Source organism: Myxine glutinosa, chromosome 3 (genome assembly GCF_964187855.1).
Source record: "Myxine glutinosa chromosome 3, kmMyxGlut1.1, whole genome shotgun sequence".
Lineage (NCBI taxonomy): Eukaryota > Metazoa > Chordata > Myxini > Myxiniformes > Myxinidae > Myxine > Myxine glutinosa.
The window spans coordinates 190,299,228-190,310,677 of record NC_136263.1 but is presented as its reverse complement, the minus strand read 5'-3'; the positions used below and the strand labels follow the sequence as shown (position 1 = coordinate 190,310,677).

At 34.5% G+C, this 11,450-nt stretch overlaps 1 long non-coding RNA gene across 2 annotated transcripts; it reads left to right on the top strand.

Annotated features, from left to right (window-relative positions):
• Positions 1–968: 968 nt before the first annotated feature.
• On the top strand, positions 969–2,460 carry LOC137423998 (uncharacterized). 2 transcript variants are annotated; one of them, XR_013622924.1, is made up of 4 exons: positions 969–1,725; positions 1,817–1,979; positions 2,103–2,252; positions 2,417–2,460. It is a non-coding gene; the product is annotated as an uncharacterized LOC137423998 (long non-coding RNA). The 2 variants fall into 2 exon arrangements; XR_013622923.1 differs by having other exon boundaries at positions 984–1,979.
• The last annotated feature ends 8,990 nt before the right edge of the window (positions 2,461–11,450 follow it).

Here is an 11,450-nt window from a genome sequence, read left to right as displayed (position 1 = left end):
AATGTATAGGGATCTAGAGATGACCATAGGTAACGGTAGAGGTTAGTAGCAACATTATACAGGTAGTGGGGACGTAGGTAGGGTAGTTGGATTATAACAACGAGGGAGCGCAATAGTATAAGGGGCCACTGGGAAGCGCACGTTTCAGAAGGGAGTAGTTAGATCAGATGATGCTGTGTGTGTGTGTAAAAGTGTATTCAGTAGCGTATTGTGAAAAGTGTGGGTGAGTGTATTGTATTGAATGAAGAAGCCTGGGAGGAAGGAGGGTGCAGGAGGCACCAGGTGTGATTGCACAGGTGTGCAAGTGAACAAGTGTATGGAGCAGTGTATGACTGAGTAATGGTGATTGTGTGTTGTGTTAAGCAAATGGTCCTGGGAGGAAGGAGGGTGCAGGAAGCACCAGGTGTGATGGCACAGGTGTGCAAATACAGGTGAGAATGGTTGTGTGGAATACATGGAGTATGGAATATATGGAGTATGGAATGGATGGTGTGGAGTGAGTAGTGAGGAATACGTGGAGTGGAGTGGTTGGTGCGAAAGGAGTGCATGGGGAAGATGGACCCCCTCACGAGTACCCGGGGAGGGTAGTTTAAGAGTAGGTAGAGGGAGTAGGTAAATTGTGGTTGGATATTGGCATCTGTGGTGCGAGTAGTAGTAAAGAAGCGTGTGATTGGTGCATGAGTAAAATGGAATGGCTGGGCGTGTGGCCTGTTAGTGAGAAAGATTAAATGGGCACTCCGCCACTGTTAGTATGTCGGCCAGGTGAGGCCGCAGGTAGGCTCTGGGAGCCAGTAGAGAAGTTCAATGGGGCCCGAGGATCCGGAGGACGGACCCGGGTAGCCCGACGCCAGATAGGGCGGTAGGGGGTGAGAGCGCCAGAGGGCCTTCCCCAGGTAGGTTAGGGTAAGGAGCAGGTAAGCTCGGAGACAACTGCAGTGGCGGAGGTGTGCAGGTGAGTAGTGTAATAATGTTGCTTCTGGGACACCTCCGTTTAACATGGGAAATCCCTATCTAATGTCATTTACCCCCTTGTCTTTTTCAAAAATCATAAACACCTCTATTTCTCCCACCCTCATCTTTATGAACCTTTTGTCTGTAGTACCTATCCTTAATGTTGTTCATTAGACCACTCAAACACTACAAATATTTGTTTTCTCTTATAGACCTATCATCCTTCTTCTACATATCATCTGGCAGATTAATCTTTGACCCATTCACTTCCATATTGACCCTAAAGACCTCTATTTCTCTCACCCTGTTCTTTACGAACCTTCTAACCTTTTGACATGTTATCCTTATTCATTAGACCACTTAAACACCTGTGATCCTTCTGACCTTATGGACCTTTTAACCTTTTACTCTTAATATCATCTGGTGAATATAACCCACTCAAACATCGACCCTACAAATATTTGTTTATGCGTGGGAAATAATTTAATTCTCCTCCAACTTCCATCACCATACTCAAACCCTTTTAAAATTAATTATTCGCTTTTGAGAAATGACGTTGTTTCACTGACTTGGATAACTTCCCAGAAAGTTTTCATTGTCTTATTTCCTGTTTCCTCGAAATGTTAAAGCTGAGTTCTGTTCCCGAAAATACATTTTGGTCATTATAAAGGTCGTGTTGCCGTGCTGTTTTTATCATTACGAACCGAAGAACATGAGCATCAACATGTCTTATTTCACTCTCTACTCTGATGAAGAATACTCACCAGGACTTTGGTAAGTTTCATTCAGAATTAAACTGGTGATGTGAGCTTTGTATGTGATTAATTTAAATTTATATGACTCATGATATATTTTTTTATTACAGCAATTCAGGTTTTCAAAATGACCTGGTCTTGGCAGAGTTTCAAGTTGTTCCACAAGAGGTTTACAACGAATTGAACACTGGTTGGAGCGACCTGCCTCACAGATTGAATGAATTCGATGTTTCACCGTTCTTAGAAGATGATCACCATCGGAGTTTGTCTCAGGTAATTAATTATTCATTTCTCTGATTGGTACCATTAAACGCGAGCTGTCATTTATTTATTCATTGTCAATACAATGTATCTTTTAGGAGAAATTATTAACGTTTTTTCTTTCTTTTTTGAAAGAATATAACACCATCAACAGATGACCACAACCACAACCACGGCTTTGAGTGGGATGCTTTTGATTTTCCAAAGAGTGGTTATTTCCCGTCAACATGTGGTACCCTAAATTTTCAACTCGACCACTTGAACACAAAGCTCGATTTTTTAGAGGTATGTATCCCAATATCCTCATATCCTTGTGTGTGTGTGTGTGTGTATGTGTATGTGTATGTGTGTATGTGTGTGTGTGTGTGTGTATGTGTGTATGTGTGTGTGTGTGTGTGTATGTGTGTGTGTGTAATATTTTCTCTCCCCTCTTGTCCTCTTGTCTTCAGGAAGAGATTCAAAAACTCAACACATCTGCTGTCTTTGACTTGTGCTGGGAACAAATTGATGACTTGTGCTGGGAAGAAGTTGAATGTATAATACCTCAAGGAAAATGTTTTAGTAATATGAAGCTTTTAATGTTTTCACTATTATTTATATATATTTGTTTTGTTTACAATTATTTAATTATTAATTACAAAAAGAGAATAAAGGAGGGAACGGGGAGGTGCACCCCTGCCAAAGACCCTTCACCCCCCTCATCCCACCCCTCCCCTCCCCTTGTGTGTGTGGGGAAGGTGGGGTGGGATGAGGGGGGTGAAGGGTCAAGGGTGGGGGTGCACGGAGGGTGGGGGGATGATGGGTGTGGTCTGTGTGGGCGGGGTCTGTGTGGGCGGGGTCTGTGTGGGCGGGGTCTGTGTGGGCGTGGTCTGTGTGGGTGTGGCTTATGATTTTTATTTATTTAATTTATTTTTTTATTACCACTAATTAAATTAGCTAATCTGGGTGGGGTGAATAGAAATGTTGTTTAATGAATTATTAGCTTTGTTTTTTGTAATTCTTGCGAGTAAAATGAACCCAAGATTTCTTCTCGATTTATATCATTTAATTTGTAAGTCCAAGGGTTTGTAGCCATTACATCAACAATTATAAATAATTCATTAGTCCATTTTTGTGTATAACCTTTCTCAAAATGGCTTTTCCATTTGTATATCCTTACAATATCACCAACTTTGAACTTGGGCTTTCTCAAATTTATCTCCTTTTCATATTCTAATTTTGTAAATGTTTCTGATGGTTTTGATTTTGTTGATGAATGAACTGTATTATTGTAATTATCTACAATATCCTGAATTAAATACACCCATTTTTGAGAACTGAGTTGTGTGAATTTTTTATATAATTTCTCTTTTAAAGTACGATTAAAACGCTCAATAACAACTGCCTTTCCTTCATTAAAGGTGCTGTATAATTTAATACCCTTCCCCTTAAGAAATTTCATGAATATTTTGTTATAGAACTCTGTTCCCTCATCAGTCCATAACTTCTTTGGTTTCCTTTTATCCCGATCAAATATTCGCTTAAAGGCTAACATTAAAGTATCACCCCTTTTATTTTTTAAAGGGACAACCCAGGCAAATCTACTCCTCAAATCAATAACGGTTAAAGCATACCTGTATCCCCTGTCATTATTCAATTCAATTAAATCAGCGGACCATATGTGGTCGGTGTATTTAGAATAAACCTTCCTTCTTTTAAACTTTGTGATTATAGGTTTGTGTAATTCTTCAGCCAAAAGCTCCTCAGTCTTGATGACATCATTAGAGCCTAATAGTTTTTTGAGGAATAACCAAGACCAAGTTTCAATTTAGCATTTATCAAATTTCTCACAATAAACCTATCAACTTTCTCTCTCAACGTTGGATTTTGTATCAAAGACAAATTATACAACATTTCGCTGTCGGCTTTATGTTTTTCAGTCAACGTAGTGGTATCCCCATAAGCAATATCATGCTTCATACACACTTCATCAACCCTATTTGTAGGTTTAAACCAAGGTTTAGGATTGTTAGCCTCATCTAATCTTTTATCCAAGTTTGTTCCTGGACCACAGAAAGAATACCCTGGAAGGTGTAATTCCCCTGGAATTCCAGTTGTTGTAAATTTACTTCCTGACAGAAACTTTTGTATGTCTCCTCCTCTTTTAGGAGAGATGAATTGGCACTTTTTAGAGCCACACACTTGACATATTCCTTTTTGACAAACTCTATTATTTTTAGCTTTAACATAAGAGATATTTTTAGATTTAGTTTTCTTTTTACATTTGAGACAATAACTCATATTTATTTATCAGAAAAATTCCGACAGAGTATCAAAACCTTTTTGGTTTTCAACATATACATTTCAATCTTGATTTTTAAAACATAAAGAATCCTAAGGAATGCCTTCACTCTCTCCTCCATTTATTTACAAATAAAACTAACTAAAGTCAATTACACCGACATCATCAACCACATAATCTTTTCCTTCTTCTTCTTCTTTATCCCCACTTTCTCATTTAAATCTCCTCCCTGAAACTGAAGACATTGACGTCGTTATTCTTGAAAATAATATTTTCATTAGACTTCTCATTTCTTTATTTTCCTCCTCAGTGCGTTGAGTTTGATTTATTTGCTGTAATACCTTCAATCTTTTATTAATCTCACTGATTTCCATCTTTTTATATTTTTCCTCCCTCTCTCTTTGCTCCCTCTCCTCCTTCTCTCTTTTCTCCCTTTCCTCCTTCTCTCTTTTCTCCCTTTCCTCCCTCTCCTCCTCCTTTTTCTCCCTTTCCTCCTTCTCCTTTTTCTCTCTTTTCTCCCTTTCCTCCCTCTCCTCCTCCTTTTTCTCCCTTTCCTCCTTCTCCTTTTTCTCTCTTTCCTCCTTCTCTTCTTTAACTCCTTCCTCATTTATCTTAGCAATTTTTGATATCAATATTTTCACAGCATTCATTCTTTCTTTATTTTCCTCTTCGGTGAGTTGAGATTTATCTTCTTGCTGTAATACATCCACTCTTTTTTGAATCGCTCTGATTTCCATCTCCCTCTCCCCCCTCTCTCTTTGTTCCCTCTCCTCCTTCTCTCTTTTCTCTCTTTTCTCCTTCTCTTCTTCAACTCCTTCCTCATCCCTTGCTACCCTTGAGTTTAAACCCCAAAGAATATTATACATATACTCATCTGGATTTTGAGATATTCTTGTATCTATAATTATTTTTCTCATAATAGGATACCAATAAGATTTGTTGACGATTTCTAAAAGAGTTTTATATTTCATAACTTTGAGAAGTTCATTTTTATTTAATATTTTAAACAAGTCTCTATTTGTGGGTTTAACAATATCAGTATAAGGCCAGTTTTTTATGACAAAATTCCCATGTATATGCTCCAAATCATAAGGTATGTAATACCGAGCACCCTTTTCTTGTAGGTATCCTTGAATACAAAAATTATAATTCTCTTGTAGTCTTCTTCCTGCCATTTATGTATCAGAAATATATGTGAGATTAATATTATGACAGGTAATACCACCCCATCTTCCCACTACCAAATCGGTTTGTATTCCTCGGCTTTCTATCCTTATCTCATTACCTTCCTTCTTTGTCATGCGAACCATCGCTATACTATCATATATTTTTATTTTCTTAAAATCACGTATTTGTTGTTTACTAATTGTACTTCCACATAAATCCTTATCTTCACCAAGTGGATAATATTCTTCTTTACGAGACTGATTTAAATCATGTAGGTCTTCTATGTTTATTGAAAAAGACCAATTATACCCTAAATCAGGCATATCATACCCCCATTTATTAATTCGCATATTAACTAAATGTCCTTCTTTATAAAATTTAATTGTAAGCAGGTAGTTAAATTCAATGAGGAAAGGTGTATGGTCAGTATAACCAGGTGTTGTGGTTGTAAATTTTACTTGTTTCACAAAACGTGCTGTTTTCTTTAAAGATATATATTGTGATAAATCACTGAATCTAATCAAGTCATTCGCATCTGTAGGGTTTGGATAATTGATTAATTTATAAGTATTCTTCATATTAATATTTTTACTTACACTATATTTTTGTCGTTCAGCCTGTGCCTTTGTATAATAATTTGATAAATCAATATCCTGAGAGGATTTTCCAAAGATAGAACCATCTTTTCCAACATAGGTCATTTATATTAGATAAAAAATGATATCATAAAAATTTTCATTATTGTTGAGTTGAAATAATACATATAAACATAATTGACCACAACATTTAGAATTAATTTCTTGAACTTGAAATGTTTGATAAACACCATTCTGTAAGAATTGTATTACTTCAACAGGTGGTGGCATACCATAACTATCAAAATAATATTTATCCTGACTATTATGAATACAAACCCAATGAGAACCATTCTGTGTGTCTAAATTCATAATAATATTCTTTGTATTCTTATTTATATGTATTAATTCATCTCTCATACAAATAACCACATTATCAATTTTTAGTGTTTTACAATACTTAGCTAGTTCTATATTTGACGTTGTATTCTTTCCAAATTGTTTAAACCATTTATCCATTTATTTATGAGAAAGATACAATCCATTACCCCGTTTAGTTAGTTTAACACCCGCTTGAGCGATAGAGGAAAGCATATCTCCAACCAACAATCTAGCTTTATCAGGTAGACTTTCAAGTTTTTGAGCAAAATCTACAATTACACCACTTCCACTAATTTGTTTCTCCAACTCCTTGTTATGTCTTTCCAATTCTTTTTGAGCTTTTAGTTGTGCCTTCCTTTCGTTAGCAGTTTTTACCGCTGCTGAAATACCACCAGTCAATGCTCCCGCCGCACTTAAACCAGCAAATAAAGGAATTAGAAACGGGAGAAATCCTCCTCTTGACTCGTCTATTGAATATTTCTTTAACATAGGTTTCGTCATTTTAATTTTAAGTGATCCAACATCATTTAGTGTTTTTACTTGTGTGTGTGTGAGTAAAACATCAATTCTTACAGCTCCTTTTCTTTGAATTGTATTAACATTAATAATACAAGGCTTTTGATTTTGAATACAAGATGTTAATTTATTAAGATTGATTTGATTAACATATACCCCAACCATTTATTTATGAGAAAAAACCTATGTGATATTAATCATAACACCATTATCTGTATTAATCTGTAATTCTGTTTCCTCCAAAAGCAAACAATATGCATTAACCTCTTCATTCTCCCCTCTTTCAATGTATAGAGAAGTATCCACTCGATTAGACTTTATAGTTTCCTTTTGAGAACTCAGGTCAATTGCGTAGATTGTATATAAACCTTTAAATGCAACCATATCCAAAATAGGATCATTATTACCATTACTTTCACACACCTTTTGGTAGGACTTGTAGGCTTCCGCATAATCATTTTTTTCCCAATCAATTTCCAATCTATCTCGCGGATAAAATGTGCCATCAAGAGAAACCCGAAGTTGTTTCACCTTAGCATTATCACTCAGGGCATTATTCTTATTAGTACCGTCCTCTCCATCTGGTTTTTTAAAAATGAGCCAGAGGTATCGTGGCTTTCCTTGAAGAACACCCAAATTCCAAGTGTAGGTAGTGTGTTCCAGTTTAACGTGTTGACATCTTCTTTTAAGGTATGATACATTTAGCGGTTTCTTTGAGTTAAGTCTTCTATTTAACATCTCTTCCGTTTTAAGATTAGGAGTATATTCACTGATATACCAACACAAATCATTAATAACAAATTTATTATTTCCTCCAAAAGCATTTTCATCCCCAAAAAGCAATCTATTTACATTATCATTCCTTTGTAGTTGAAATCTAATTTTAAGCCCATACAAAACTTTATCATAATCACAAAATCCAAATATACCTTTCAGAGGTACTGCTACGGTAAAACTATTCTCAGCTTTTGCGTCATCATTATACATTGACTTCCTTTGACTATAACCAGGGTCTGCGTTTGTACCCGTTGACATATCAGGAATAAAACCTTCAACAGCTCCCTTACCCATTCTATCACTAAACGAATATAGTGTAAATTTCATCATTTCAGATGTAGCAGAGACATAATCAACCGCTTCAACCTCTTGTGTTCCAATATACAGGCGGACACTGTCAAACATTTTCCAGAAGAAATCATTTACGAGTGTAGCATTAGTATTATTCGCAGCCTTAGTGAATTTAAATTTACACAGCAAGAAACTATCAGCTATATTCAAGTAAGTTTGTTGATTATTTATTTCAAAACTTTTTGTTCCGTTTGAATTCCAGTCTGTTCCTGTTATAGCATTTACCTTAAAATAGTCTTCCTTTTTAGTGGAGTTTGAAATGATAATCGTATCATCCAAATCATAGATACTATCAATCGCTTCCATACTTGTATTTATATAGCATTAAAATTGTTGAAACCCTGACCCAAGTATTTTAATGATTTTTTGTCGTTCTTGTGAAGATAGTTGAGTTTTACCTTTTTTTATTTCTTTGATTGCTTGTAATTTATGAGACTCCTTTTGAGCATCTTTTATACTCTTTATAGCACCCGCAACGGAGCCCACGGCAGAAGCAGTTGAACCAATTAGGTCTTTATGTTTAAGGATGGTTGAACCAATACCCATTAGAGTATCAATTATCCCATCTCCTTTATTTCGAAATTGATGACCTACACCTCGTTGTCTCTTAGGTTTATAGTATCCTCTACCCACATACCTTGTATAGTCTGGTGAAAGGAACATGCCCTCCCCTGTAATTATTTTATATTTTCCCAACTCGTGTTTTCTCACAATAACCATTATTTATTTATTGAAAAACTTCACGTAGGTGAATTCTGATGGATATAATTTCATCATTAAAGGATATCATACGATTATCTTGGTCGGTTATCCTAAAATTTACTCTGTATATGGTTTTTCCTGACACAGGTAAATAGACAAGATTTTTTGGTTCCATATTAAATTTATAACCAATCGGGGTTGAGTATGCACTGAATGAAAATATTGTATTTGTTCTTATTCCATCGTTATAAGCACCATCAATCAAATCACAATGAATTAATACTGAATTTATACCGGAGGATATTTGGATAACATTATCACTGTAAAACGTCCCGTTATTTTCAATCTTTTTTGAAGAGAAACCCAATAGCTCTCTAAACGAATTTTCAATCGAGATATCAACTTTATAATTATTTTTAAGTTTAATAGTTGATTTTGAAGTGTGTTTTTGAATATCTATTACAATATTTTTTGGTTCATCACCTTTTTCTTTCATAAGGCGAGAGACTTCTGAAGATATTTGAGAAATCTCGTAAGCTCCAGGTGAAACGGTTATAGTTTTATATCCACTTCCTGGATTATAACTAAACTTGTTGTTTTTCTCTGTGATATTAAACAAGGTATTATAAGTTTCCATCGACAATAAAGATGCCTCATATGAGGTAAGGGGGTCAAGTTGTAGTGGGTAAGGGAATGAAGCTGTGTAATCGCTCGTTGTGAAATTAAAACTAAGAATTGTGCTTCTCATCTTATTTAATATCTAATAAAATATCTTTGTATTGACATTTATTAATTATTTTCATATTCATCAACTGATCTAAAATGGCTGAGGATTCATTAAAACAATTGTTGTTTCCAGCCTTCTTACTACCTAACAACAATAATAGCCTATTAACTAATTGTGATGGGTCATTTGGAAGAAAACTAACACCCGAACCAAGCTTACTTAAAGCATCAATAATATGTTTCTCCTTCTCATTCTTCTTACTTTTACCAGCAACAGAAACTCCATAATCAAGTGCATTTAACAACTCAATATATACCCTATCTTCCTCTCTTTCCATATCAAGTGGTTCCTCAAAATATTTTGAACCGCTGAATCCGGGGTTTGTTAGAAGAAACATTAATCTTGGAGTTAATTTAACATTTGGTTGAGTAGAACTCAAGAACATCAATTCATCATTAAATATCAATACCTTTTCTTCCACAAGATGAAACACTGCTGGTTCTTCTGTTGGAATGAGACCTGCTCTGGTTTTTGAACCCGCCGAATATTCATTGTTTTGAAGAGCTTCCACAACATAATTAGGGGGTTGATTTACCTCCTCAAGTTTCCGAAATAATCCCTCGTCATCATATTCTAATTCACCAAGTTCTTGTTTTGTTATCTGACTAAAATCTTTGAGCATTTGAAGTTTTTTCGGAGTAAATTCTACTGTGGGAACTGTAGGTGAGTGTTGAGTTTTCAAAAGTGGTTTAAAGAATTTCTCTTGTTTTCTTTCAAAGGCTTCTTCACCAGTTAGTTTCTGTCTCCGTTTCTTCTTTATCTCTTCCTGTTGTTTAACAACTTTTGAAACTAATTGTTGATGTTCCTTAAACTTTCTTTCTCTTTCTTCAGTATTCATTTTCTGTATTTATTTATTGAAAAATATCATTTAGTATCTCATCTTGTTTCACAACAATATATTTATATTTTCCAATCGTGTGTTTCATATAATTTTCAAATTCTTTTTTACTACATAACGTAGAGCAATTATCTCTCCAAAAATTATTTACATCTATTGAATTTAACTTAAATAAAATAAAAGTATTGGCATTGTTTCTTATTGAGCGTCGAGGGAGTTGAAAATATGATTGACTAAGATATATACAATTACAAGAACAATGTCTCCCTCTTGTATAGTAGCTATCCATTACTGTTTGGTTTCTCTCATTAACACAATCATCAAAGATGACGAGGTTCTTTTTTGATTTATCTAAATCTTGAGGTGAAGGTATATCATCCGTATTATCACTGAGAATACAAGTTATGGGTTTCGATTTTGATTTCTGTGTATCACAAAATAATTGTATTATATCTTCAATATTATAATCATTCAGTTTGTTTTGAAGTTTAAATAAACCGATAATGTCTTCCTTTTTAAGACCTGCATTAAAACCCTGTGAGAGTAGTTGATACTCGGGTTGAAAACTTGACTTTGTAAAAATTATTAAATTATCATAATCTAAAAAATTAGGACCAAGGAGCATCTTTAAAAGTAAACAGGTTTTCCCACATCCGCTTGAACCAACTATTAGACATCTCAATGAATTTGGAATGTTTTTATGGTTATTAAATTTTATCTTATTTTCCCAAACGGGTAAAAAATCATTCATTTATATATTTGGAAAACAAGTCATCCAACTTTTTTTGAGCTATTTTAGAAACTCTATATTTTATCCTGAGTTCTGGTTTAATTTCAAAATAATTCATTATTTTATTTATGTAGTATCTTGTATTAACATTTCCATTAAAATTATTTTGAATAATAAATATCATTAAACCCTTATACATTTCCTCAATACAAAGAGTCTCTTTCCTTGTAAGAAATGGTGTATTATCACCATAATGCTTAACATTCATCTCTCTTATTAATCTTGTAAAGTAATTCATTTTTGGTTCTAATTTAAAAGAGTTATATGTTTTTTTATATTTCTTATTATCATTAATTAGAATATAATCACAGAATAAAC